Genomic DNA, 12,397 nt, shown 5'->3' on the forward strand with positions numbered 1-12,397 from the left:
CTATATGAAGTTGTGATGGAGTATGGTGCCAATACATGTTAAGAACTCTTTGCACAATCTTAGCATAAATTAACACACTGCCAGTGTCAACTGAAGGACAGCATTAATTTTGTTCATGTCATGCTGGGCCTGAAGAAAACTCCTAATGCAAAATATTGAATATAATATCAAAGAAAGATTTTGTTTGTTTCAAACTAAAAGGAAATGAAATAATAATAATCCTGTTATCACGAGGCACTCCACCCAGGTAATGATTCATCTAAATTAAAACAAAAAAAAAATTAAAGAAAACTCACTTTTAAAAATAAAATAAAACAAACGCCATACCTCTGTTTGTGTTACATGAGATACTTGATTGAAGAATCAGAAATATAACTCTGGCCAGCCAATACATTCATCTATCTACACAACCATCATAGTTTTATAGATCTCTAACCATCTAACAATCAGATCTGTTATTCTTTATTTGTGGAGAGGTGTACAGAAAAGACATGGGGATATCTCCTTAGTTCTTACAGAGTAAATAAATCTTAAAATAAGCTCCCAAACAAGCAAAAACTTTTCATTCGTGTCCTTCTATATTCCAGGCATTAAGCAATGTCTTTTCACATGTCTTGCCAACAGTTCAGACATGGCACTGTCAGAACTCCTGTAATCACCTTAAAGATAGATAACCTTAAAGCTGCGAAAGCCTCAGAGGCTTGGATAAAGAAGTCTGCACCTGCTTTACATTGTTGCCTTTATGGCCAAGTTTTTTCAGCTGGTGATTCTCTATTATAAAATCTTTGAGTTTCCATAGGTGTTAAATCAAGCACTATATAGAGAAACAAAAATACAGACATTTTAGACCCCCTAAAAATTAGGCATGGGGATAAGAGTTTGCTTTGACTCACTGAAGAAGCCTACTCTTAGGATGAACTGGCTAATAAAATCTCCAAGTCACTGGAAAAAGCGTAGTAGTGAATATTTTGAGCGTATACTAAATGGTCACATTCAAACCCTGCTTCTCCTTGGTGAAGTCCAAGCAACATTTGCTGCTAGGAGTGAGTCCATTGACTTCAACTGTCTTTAAATTTGTCCTGATCTAAGCCTCTGCCATTCCTCTGGCTCCTACTGTAGGGAATGAACAGTGTGCCCTCTCCTGTATTGCACTTTACTTATCCTGTCTGCTCCTTCACTTGCCTTGATCCTGTATGACCAAGATTTATCCTAAATCCTTCAATTCAGCTTCAAGTTAATTCCCATTGAACTCCATCGATGTTATCACTTAGCTTCTGAGCAAATGTTGCATGAGGAACTGGCTACTACATTATTAAACAAATGCAGCCGAGGTGATTAGACTTGAACAGCTGACTGGCGTTGAAGTTCTTGTTTTAAAGATTCCTGTAGTTATTTTTTAATCAGTCTAGAAGTGACGTATTGCTAGATGAAAGGGTGCATAGGCAATCAATTTGTTTACAGAGGAAAATACAGAAAGTCTAGTATTTATTATTTAGTGCTCCAGCCACTTACATGTGTGTGTATGAATTATGTACTGTACTTCTGAAAAAAGAAAAAGCACAATATGAGGCAATTTTCAAAGACTAACAATGCTGACAGTGTGTGTCCTTTTAACTGAAGAGTCTTTTTCTTCAGGTCTCTTCAGTAAGAGGATAACTTCTTTAAAATAACAAAGTTAATTGTAGCTAGCACTGAAATGATAAATAAAAGATTTGACTCTCTACGGGAGGCTATTTTTTCAACTGATAAAAGGGGAGAGATGTCTGACAGAATAATGGGATTAATTTTAAAAACATGCTCAGCTTTGGACATTATGTCCAAAAGCAATGACATGATTACTGTTGTCTTTAAAGAAAATTCAAAAGTTTAATTTTAAGGAAAACACTGGCAATACTAAGACAGGCATTTGATTGGCTTTGAGGACTTAATAGACAGTTTAGTTACCTTTCAAACTGATGGCTGATGTGCCAAAGGGTACATTTTAAATAAGTTGTCTGGATTTCACAATCTCAGCTACTGCAGGCTTTACTGATATATTTGGTAACAAGTCTAAGTTTTCTTGAGCCAATTGTTTTGGGTACCACCAACTTTGCCTGTCAAGCAACATGGGGAAGAAACTCTCAGCTTTACTGTGCTGATTAAAAAGGAAAAGTTAGTCATGTTTTTGAGGACTTTCTTTGAAAGTGAGATTCTGATCACCTTGAAATTAGTTTATTTTCCAACAGTGTAAAGGAGTATTTTGTCACATGAGCACACAGCTGTCTGCAAAGAAGCATTTACATGTTCACACACTGAAGCAGGGTAAAGATGTTTTAAGAAGCTATTTTGAATTTCCTGACCTTCACAGAACTGAAGTTTCAACTTTAATCAGTGCTAACACAGCTTCTTTCTCCCTCACCTTTTCACAATACAATAAGATTTTATTTGAATATTGTAGTGTGGGTTGTAAAGTCCCAGAGAATTGAAGTGGCAAGTCTCCAGGATCTGACTGTGCTAAGGGAAGAGATAAATTATCTTTTTTGAAGGAGTGAGCAATTGCTTCATGTTTAAAACCTCTCTGCTATTAGGAATGTAAAACAAACACTTGGATTTTGCACTGTGACCTCCCTACAATGTCCCTGAAGAGAATCACATAAATGTCAACTAAAGCAGGCCTTCACATAGGATGGACTTTGAAATGATTTCCAGAGAGAGTGGGGGCTTCACCAGCTCAAAAAACAAAATTTTTGAAAGACGTTTTGGGGACAGGTGCATTATTATGCATTACGGCAACTGAACTCTTCCAACTTTTGTTGTTTTAAGCAAAAGAAATGTTAGGAACATTTTAGATTAATATTAATATAACTTCTAGCTCTGAAACAGAGGGCATTTATAACATTTTAAAAATGAATAAAGTATGCTTTGAGAAGCATTCTTGTTATACCAGAAACATAGTTTTAAGCAGACATATTGTTATTCTTCAGTATTTGTCTGTCTCTCTCTATGTAATAACAGAGTTCTAACATTAATAAACAGAAACCTAAGTAATATAAGCACCTCTACTTAGAACATTAACTAAATACTAACAGTCCTTGTCATTGTTAAATTTTAAATCTTCATTGCTAAATACAGGAGACAAAATAATTTTGTACAACTGCAGAAACCTTTCTCCCCTAGGTTCCTTTCTTTTCCCCTCCAAGACTTTTTCATGCTATTTTAGTGGTAGCATAACATGTTAACTTCTTTATGCTGCAGTTTGCTGATATGAAGTTTTATTGTACATGTTAATATAGGAAAGCTACAAGAAAGTTCCTTGATCTTCTTCCAAGTTTTAAATACCAATTTTAAGCAGCAATGGTCTCATTCACTAATTGCTGTTTATTTCTTACATGCTGCTGTATTTTTCCTTTTCTTATTTTCTCTCTCTACCACGGCTGAGTTTTTTTAATTGCAGCACAATTTTTCATTCTGCTCAGGTCAGTTTTATTTCCCTCCTTCCTCCAACTTTAATAATATTTGGACAGAAAAATACTGAGTGCTGTGCTATTTTTGGCTTTTGATAAAAGTAGGCAATATATTCTAGCTTTGTGTTAAAACTAAGGTTAAGTAGCATTATAAGTAAGGTGTGGACCAAAACTGCAAAAGCTGCTTAGCTAAAATGTTTTTTTCAAGAGGTCTTCTTCGCATTCAGGTAATAATTCTCAGTGATTCAAAGCTGGGATCTCATTGCTAAAGAGAAAAATTCAAATATCCTTTCTATTAACAGGTTAAAAAAAAAGAAACAGAAGAGCAAAATAGCTCTTTTCTTCCTTTTTTTTTTTTCCTGCTTCCAGAGATGGTATCTTCCTGTTCTAGTCCTACTCCCACATATTCTTCTCATGCCTTCTCTCCTCTACAAGTTGCTCCTCTGCTTTGAGCCTCCAGCCTTTCCCTCAACTTTGCCTCTTAGGTCAAGAAATGAAAATGGAAACATTAATGAAGATGCAGGGTCTCTTCAGGCATCCTGGAGGCTTTTCTAGAACTGCTTAATGCTTCAAGGGAAATGAATAAGCTTCCCTGTAGTGTTCTAGTGTTACCAAACTGAAATTTAATTAGCCTGTATGTTCTTCAAGGAAAGAAGCCCACTCTCACTTTATGCTTCTCTGTGTGTGTCTATGTGTTCATATGACATCTAGCAAAATGGGGTCTTAATTCTGATCCAAATCTAAAAATTGTTCACAAGATAATCAGAAAAAGCTTGTATTCATTAAATGTTCTGTGTTCATTCCCTCTCATTGCTTGCTTTCTTCTCTGCATAGTTTTTCTCCATCTTTCTCTATTTCTTACACTGTATTCATAATGCAGTGAAATGTTAAGGTATTTAAACCAAAATAACCCAGTATTAGATAAACCAAGTACTAAAATTGTGGGCTGTCTTTTCCCAACTCCTGCTCTTCTTTATATCCAAAAGATATTAATGATGGTAATAAGAGGCTATTCAGAGTTTCTGTGGAAGGTGGAACATAAGTGCAACTTAATAATGAGCTTCTTAGCAAAACTTCTTTTGACATGCCTCTATTATTGACACTGCTTACCAGGCTCCTGCTGAGTTTAGGGCCTTTTTGTTCTGAGCACTATGTAAACAAAGAAGAAAAATAATTCCTGAGCTAATGAGGCTAGTTTTAGACTTGTCAAAGGGAGTGAAAGTAGGAAGTTATTCTTCATCTTCAAGAAGGATGGTGAAGAGGGATTGTGTACGTTCTCCTTGAGAGTATCTCTAGCATGGTAAGACTTGATTTACGAGACTGAGACTACAGAAGATGTTATAGTTAAATGAACCTGTTAAGACAACCACGAAAAGGAAGCTCTGTAAATTGAGTAGATGCTGTTCTGTGTATTTTTAAATTTAAAAAATCCCAAATTTCAGAAAAGTTGGAGGAAAAACAACACTTAAGACAGGACTTTTCAGTAATCCACTGTTACATAGTACTTGAAACTTAATAAACGTTGACTTATGCTGTTAGAGTTCTGGTAAGTACTTACATTACAGTTATGTTTGGAACACTCTGCTGAGGTTTTAATAAAAACAGACAACTTGGAACTGCCAAAGGAAGTTTTATTTAACAAAAACCTTGCACATAAATCCATATAAAAAGCTCTCGGTAGCTAACTGAATAAATACAGCAGAACACCCATAAAAGGCTTGAAAACCTCTGTTACAAGTTTGTATTACTTTGTTGTAACTTTTATGTTAAATAAGCCACTTTAATCTCAACTCTTTAAGATACAGACGAGCCTGTTAGGTCTTCAGTTCCTCTTCCATTTTTACTCCACATACCTGCTACCTACTGCAGGTATAAAAGAGCAGGTATAAAAGATTTTTAAATTCCTACTTCCCTCTGTTCACAAGGCGGGAATAGAGGACAGGTTTGCATCATAGGGAAGAAAGAACTTTTATAAGGACAAAACAATTTTCAGTCTCACAATCTTACTGAAATTTTCTAATTGAGAAGCTAACAGTAAATATTAGCACCTTCCAAACAGTACAGTCTCTTTTTGAATCATTCTTCCCCTCTCATCACCTGACTTGTCAGGGATTTTTGTTGGCACGTATGCAGCAAATATAAGAAATGTTTAAGCTGGAGTTATGGTACAGAAAGCATCATCAGAAGGAGATAGATGTAGAGCATTGAAATTTTTATCAATTTTTATCAATTTACTTTGTAAAGCTGTAAAAGCAATTAAGTCACAGGATTGGCCTTAAAAACATAAACCAATATTGCCTCTGTACAAGCACACATGCTCAAATTTTTTCTAGATAGGTAGTTTTCTGTTATCCAGTGTGGCTTTACAAAAAACCTAGGAGTAAACAGCAAACATTGAATCAAAAATAGACATTCTTACCTTCTAAGATTGAGGCAGGATGAACAGCAACGTTCTCCTTTCCACTTCCAATATCCTTTCACACGGTCAGGAGAACTCCTGTCTCTGCAAGTTTCATAACTCTGATGTTTTTCAATTCAGAAATTGATTTCTAAACTCAGCAGCAATACGATTTCCTTTAAAAAATATTAAATTCAGATATTTTCTTAGACTTGTGGATTCTTTAATATTTGAACTGAATAATAAACCAGTCCTAGATGATTTATTTTCTTAAAGAGTTTTTTATTATCAATGCCTCAATGGCTATTTTCCTGTTCCAGCTTTTGCAGATATATCATAGACTTCTCTGTACTGTCTATCTGGTCACATGCTGTTCAACCGTTGCCAAAACCTTCTTCAAATTTTTCACTAATATAACCACAGTATAGAGAAATTGTCACATTTATAGTGTTACAAGAAATAATAATCCCTTAAGACTTAATATACTAAAAAGGTGAATAAAACAACGGCCCTCAAGATGGCTGAGCCTGTGAAACTCAGCTTTAAAGACTGTTTTTTTCTTTTCATTGCTGTTGCTCTGACTTTGCCATCACTTCATCTTGTACTGAAGAAAACATAAATTGCTTAACAACAAAGTAAAATTAAAGAGAATTTCTAACTCCTAAAAGAGATTAAAGTATATTCAATCTCAAGAACATTTGTTGGGAAGCCTGCTTTGCTCACATCTTTTGCATCCTTCCACCCACAGAAGCAACTGTAAAAACTGAATTTTGTATTAGTCTGAGAAAAGAAAACCACAAAACCAAAACTGTTAGCATTTGGAGAGCAGGTAGGTGTGCATAATAACTTTTTCTATCTCTATTTTTTTTTTTTTTATGGTTCATTTATGTGGTGACATCCACTGAAATGTACTAATATTACATAAAGCAAAGAGACTTGAGGAGGTCTGTAATTTGTTTTCAGTGGGAAACATAAATTGTACAATCTCTAGGGAAGATTGCTGAGGGGATGAAAGAGCTCTATTTCTTTCATTAAACAGGCCCAGTCATATGTGTCCACCAAAGAGGGGAGCATGGTTCCTCTACCTGCTTCTGTGGACCACCCAGCGATGCTGCATGCTGCATACAGCTCTGGATCAGCACGATACTGCTATCATATCACACCCATTATCTTTCCCCCATGAAGGTCTTTGCATCTGCATTTTGATGCACTCACCTGTATTATTTGTATTATTTCAAAACACAACGTCAGGTAGCTCTCAGAAAAATGTTTATGCAATTCCCACAAAGCATAAAAAGAATGAGTTTGAATTTTATGGACTGGGTACAAACTAGCCCAGGTTTCTTTTAAGTATCTGGTACAGAAAATCCAAGCATGTTGTTATGGTTGCATGACAAACTGTGCTTTAGATCCTGCTGGGATGTTTATCAAATGACAGGTTTATTGTCCTTTACCCCCTACAAAAGATGAAGCCTTACAGTCCTGTAGCTCTGTATTCTCAGCTGTGTTAGCATTATGGACCCAGTTATATCTGGCTAAAGCAAAACCCTTCCTGCCAAAGAATCTGTGATCAGCACACTGGGTAAAAATGACTCAAATTGAGGTATTTATTCATTCATTCAAAGAACATAGAAAAGTAGGGAAAAGGTAGAAGTTAGGTATATACCCATATTTCCTCTTAACAACATCTTAATCTTTATTTTCAACACTTGTTAAGTCAACTTTCACCCAGTTGTGGTCTGGAAAAATAAACTAAGGTTCTGCAGTGTGCTTTATTGAGCTAGTGGTAACTTCACAGTGATACAGTCTCAGCCTTAGGTCAAGAGGATTAAACTGAGCAACACTTATAGCTGTTCATCATACTATTTCGTCCGGGTAGTGGATGTGCATTTGGCTGCCTCTAAATCTTAGAAAAAGTAGCAAGTAGGTCAAGCTTCCTAACTAGCGATAATACAGGAGGACATCTGAAGCCATTCCTAGAGATCCCAAGCCTGAGTTTTAAATCAGTGAGAATTGTCATTGGAGTTCCACTGCACAGAATCAGTTGTGCACAGCCTTTTTTCTCATTTAAATACCATGAAATCTAAATATATTATGTGAAGGGGGGGAAAAATTAAATACTGAAATCTCAGTGTACATGTTTGGTGCGCAGGAAAACCGCAGTGTTTTAAATGAAACTAGGGTATTAGATGGTCGACTGAGTGCAGTTCTAGGTGTTACGTTTCAAGAATGTTGTGGACTAGCTAAAAGTGCAAGAATGAGCATAATCCAGAATTTGGAAAACCTGACTTTCTAGGGAAGACTGCAAAATCATGACATGTTTTCCAAAAGGAAAAGAGACAGGGAAAGGGCATGATTACAAACTTCAGATATATAAAGAATTGCTTGTTGTCCATGGACAGTAAGGTAGCATAGGAAAAGAGAATGTGCAAGGAATTGGCGAGGAATTAAGTGCTCTCAGGCCTCCCAGGTCTCCATGTCTCATAACAAGGACTGGGAGAGGAAAGGATGATCAAGTTAAGGGCTGCCTAGATAAGCTGGATGTATGGGATTGTGTGGGATACCTCGGAGGGTATTAAGAGAGCTGGTCACTGTGAGGCTGCTGTTTGTCATTTTTAAACTCGTGTCCTACCAGCATTGCCACTTGCCAGTGCAATGAGATCTTCACTATCTCACAACTTGACAATCAAAGCTGGGGCACAATTACTGCTATCCATTAAGTTGTCTGACACCTAACATGATAAAACTCTTAAGAATTTCACCACTTAGATTCCTTTAATTACTTTAAGTTGACATGATGCTATTTATGAACATTATTAACAAGATACTACTTATGAATATTAACATGCTGCTACTTATGAATATTTGCATTACAGCAAAATTTGCAGTAAATTTATTACCAGGTCAGTGTTCTTTTTTTTATTCTGGAACTAATTTCTTGACCTCTTTGGGTCCACAGCTGAGGGTCAACAGTGGCCAGATTTTCCTGTTCTCTCATCTTTCTGAGCTTCTCAAACATCAGTCAGCCTGGGCTAGAGTAGTACCTGAAGCAGTAGGCTGAAAGGCAGGGTATATTAGCACTCTGCTAATTTGCCTCTCTGGCTGCTGAGCCAAAGCACACTCACAACTTCCTAGCTTGGAGTACAGCCAAAATAAATCTGTGACTACATTTACCCGAGCAGATACACACTTCAACATTTAATTCCTTTTTACGAACATCATTCTAAAAACCCTCTCCTCTTTCAGCGTAGGAAGCCTCTGTCTTTATACATGGCTTAACATCAGTGTTGCCAAAGGTAGTGGGAAACAGCAGCCATTTTGAAAGAGAACAATTCTTCGTGTTTTGCTGTGAAAAAAAAAAAGTGCACTGGCTTCTAATGAAAGTAAGTTTCAGCTCTGTGTTTTTATTTCTAGTTCAAAGGCTACCCGTGTGCCTACTGCACTGCATCTATTCTGTGCAGAGGCGAGGAGGGCAGGATAAGGAGGGGTGTGTGTGCGAGCATGCATTTAAATAGAGTACGGCAAAGGAGAGCACATGCCCATGCTGGGGGTATGGTCCTGCAAGGGAGGGCAGGTCGTTGTGAGGAAGCCCAGTGTGGATACCTCAGGCACGTGGGCTCCTGTGCCACCAGAAAGAGAAAGAAAGGCATACTTTCATGTGTCCTAGAGAGTCATTCCTTTTAATAAACATTCCTCTGAAGGTGTGGATCCAGATGAATGCCTGAGTCGTAACTTGAGGTTATTGCATGATTTCACTGGGCATCAGAAATGGGCTGTTATCCATAGCCAGTGCTTAATTTTTAGAATTAACTTTTAGCATTTTTTGTTTATATGTATTTTGTACTTCTAAGCTCTATTTTGATTATGTTGTGTATGATGATTTTAGGCAGAAAAATACAGTGGCAGTGGTCAAACAAATTTTGAGACGGATTTTTGAGCAGAACCACTTCTGGAAGAATCTATTTTGACAAGAATTTGACGGTTTCAAAAATTGCAAATCGAAGTTCTTTGTCTAGAAAACAACAGAATCAATCATGAGTCAAAATAATTTTTCAACTACAAATTTAAGTTAATTAAATCAAACCTTTTAAATAAGTTCATTGGTTGCAATTGATTACATTGTTGACTGAATTGTTTAAATTGAGCTGAATTGTATGGAATATTCTTGAGATCTCAATTTTTTCTTGATTTGGAGTGAGAAGAGATCACAAAATCTTGACCTTTTTTCATGATGATTAAACTGTTTCCCATACAGTTTTAATTTCTAACAGTATAAGAATATGTTTTACTATAGATTTCAGATATAAGCTGTCGACCTTAACTCAGTTTTATTGTAGGTTTTTATAGCAAATTTATTAACTGACACAAATACATTAAGACTTAAAAGGAGACCATATTGTAAGCCAACCACTGATATAGACAAATTGAGGCTTAAATTCTATCTCAGCTCCTGTTCTCCCCTTCACCTTCCAGCACTTCATTAAATGAAATGATTAACATTGATCACATACAGTTGTAGCAGAAAGTGGCAAGATTTCTAAAGCCATTATTTCATGTGGCAGTTTACCTCACTGTCTTGTAGACACCTCTAAAATGTTGTGTGTCCTGCACAGACAAGCTTTACCTCTATCGTAAAATTGGCCTTGTGTCTGAAGAATAGTACTACCAGCCATTAGTTATCATTTGAGAGCTTTAGGTGATTTTTTAGTTACCTTGGCTCCACACCAAGAGTTGTCTGGAAGATAAAGACTGTGGCCCAGCACAAGGAGTGGAAAATAGGTTAAATGTGCTCATGGTAGGTTACATTACTGAGGACATGTACTTCAGCTTTTTTTTTTTTTTTTCATTAGCTTTCCTAAGGGCTGATAATTTCCTGTCCAGGTAGCTTCCTGCAATGAAGTTGTGATGGGTCAAGAGGATGGTTGACATGTCATTTTCCTCTGGGATGTGATGGAGGGAGGAATCACCACCAGATTTATATTATCAAATAATTTTAATAGAAAATACACTTCACAAATAAAGTTGTGGAGGAACCTGGTACAAACAAATGCTCCAAAACTAAGTCAGGTTGACTGACTGCTGACACATACTTTCAGCCAAAGTGCACTCAATCATGGGAAAGCACACTCCACAAAGTATGTTCTGCTTACCTGCATGTCCTTTGCCTTGCTTTGATTCAACTCCATTTGGCTATACTTCATTCATGAAATGAGATGATCTGATTGCCATCCTAGTGATTAATGCTGAAGATGAAGTAGAGCTAAATGTTAACTTAAAATATCAGCTCTATCTCTGCGTTTCTCAATTTTTCCATAATCCTGATTTTTTAAATGCAACACTTTTTTTGAAAATTTGTTTGAAATGATATTGCTTTGCCATTGGAAAAATACCTGCTAACTAGCCATGTCCATTCTGTGGTATAACATTGTGTGTAACATCATTGTTCTTATACTATGAACAGATACCAAGAACTAGGTAACTGTATTACCCATTATAAATTGGAAAGATTCAGTTTGACACAGTTCAGCATGTCAAAAGGGAGAGTTAATGAAATTTAGGTGGGCAAATAGGAGACAGAGGAAAGGGTTAGGAAATGATGCAAGTAATCCTAATGGTTTTCAACACAAATGAAGCAGTGTGGGGCTGCAGTCATTTGGTGCTAGCAAGGTCTGGTACTGTCCTTTTCCTGATTTCTCCTGTATGTGGAAGGACATTTCAGAGAGATATCAGCACAAGTGTTTAAGGGATATATAATGTCATTGATACCCTTTGGTTAGGACTATGCTTGAGAGCATATCCAAATATATATGTGTAGCAATATACAGGTGTGTATTATGCATACATGCATGCATACATATATATACACATATATGTGTATGTATATATAGACAGATGTGTAATATGTAGTTAGCTGTATATTTAGTATGTAATATTGTTCAGTTCGCCATAGTAAAAATGACCAGTTTGATCACTCCATGTCATCTATATATGTATGTAGCTTACTGGGGGGAAAAAACACATTTTACTTTGATCTGAAAGGTGAATGAGATATGGTTTGTCCTGATTCATTCCATGTCAGTACAAATGCAACCTGTATTTTAGCTGGAGAATTTTTATTGTGAGTGGATGGAAAATGATGTATGAAACAGAAAGAACATAGTTTAATTTTTTTTAGGCAGAGGCTGAACAGGGAACATAGACTGTTGGATAAAAAAGCAGTTAAAAAAAAGTCTCTTTTGATTTGTAAACTGAGCAGATTTAATCTGGAAATCACCAAGGGAAAATAAATACAGTACATGATAGATGTCATTTTTATAGTGTCATTTTTTTTTGACCAGAGTTACATTTTAGCAGTTCTGCTGACATGATAGATGTTCCAGAGGAGCCTTGTGCCTCGCAGAATTTTAACTGCAAACCTTTATACTTAACACATATCTCCTAAGGCAATAAGGCACACCGCAATCAACACTAACACCATTTAAACCGGCACCAGCCAGAAACTACAGGTCTGTGTCAGTTATGATTGCTGCCCATTAATGCAGTCCTTCGTTATTAT

Source organism: Strix uralensis, chromosome 1 (genome assembly GCF_047716275.1).
Source record: "Strix uralensis isolate ZFMK-TIS-50842 chromosome 1, bStrUra1, whole genome shotgun sequence".
In the NCBI taxonomy this organism is placed as follows: domain Eukaryota; kingdom Metazoa; phylum Chordata; class Aves; order Strigiformes; family Strigidae; genus Strix; species Strix uralensis.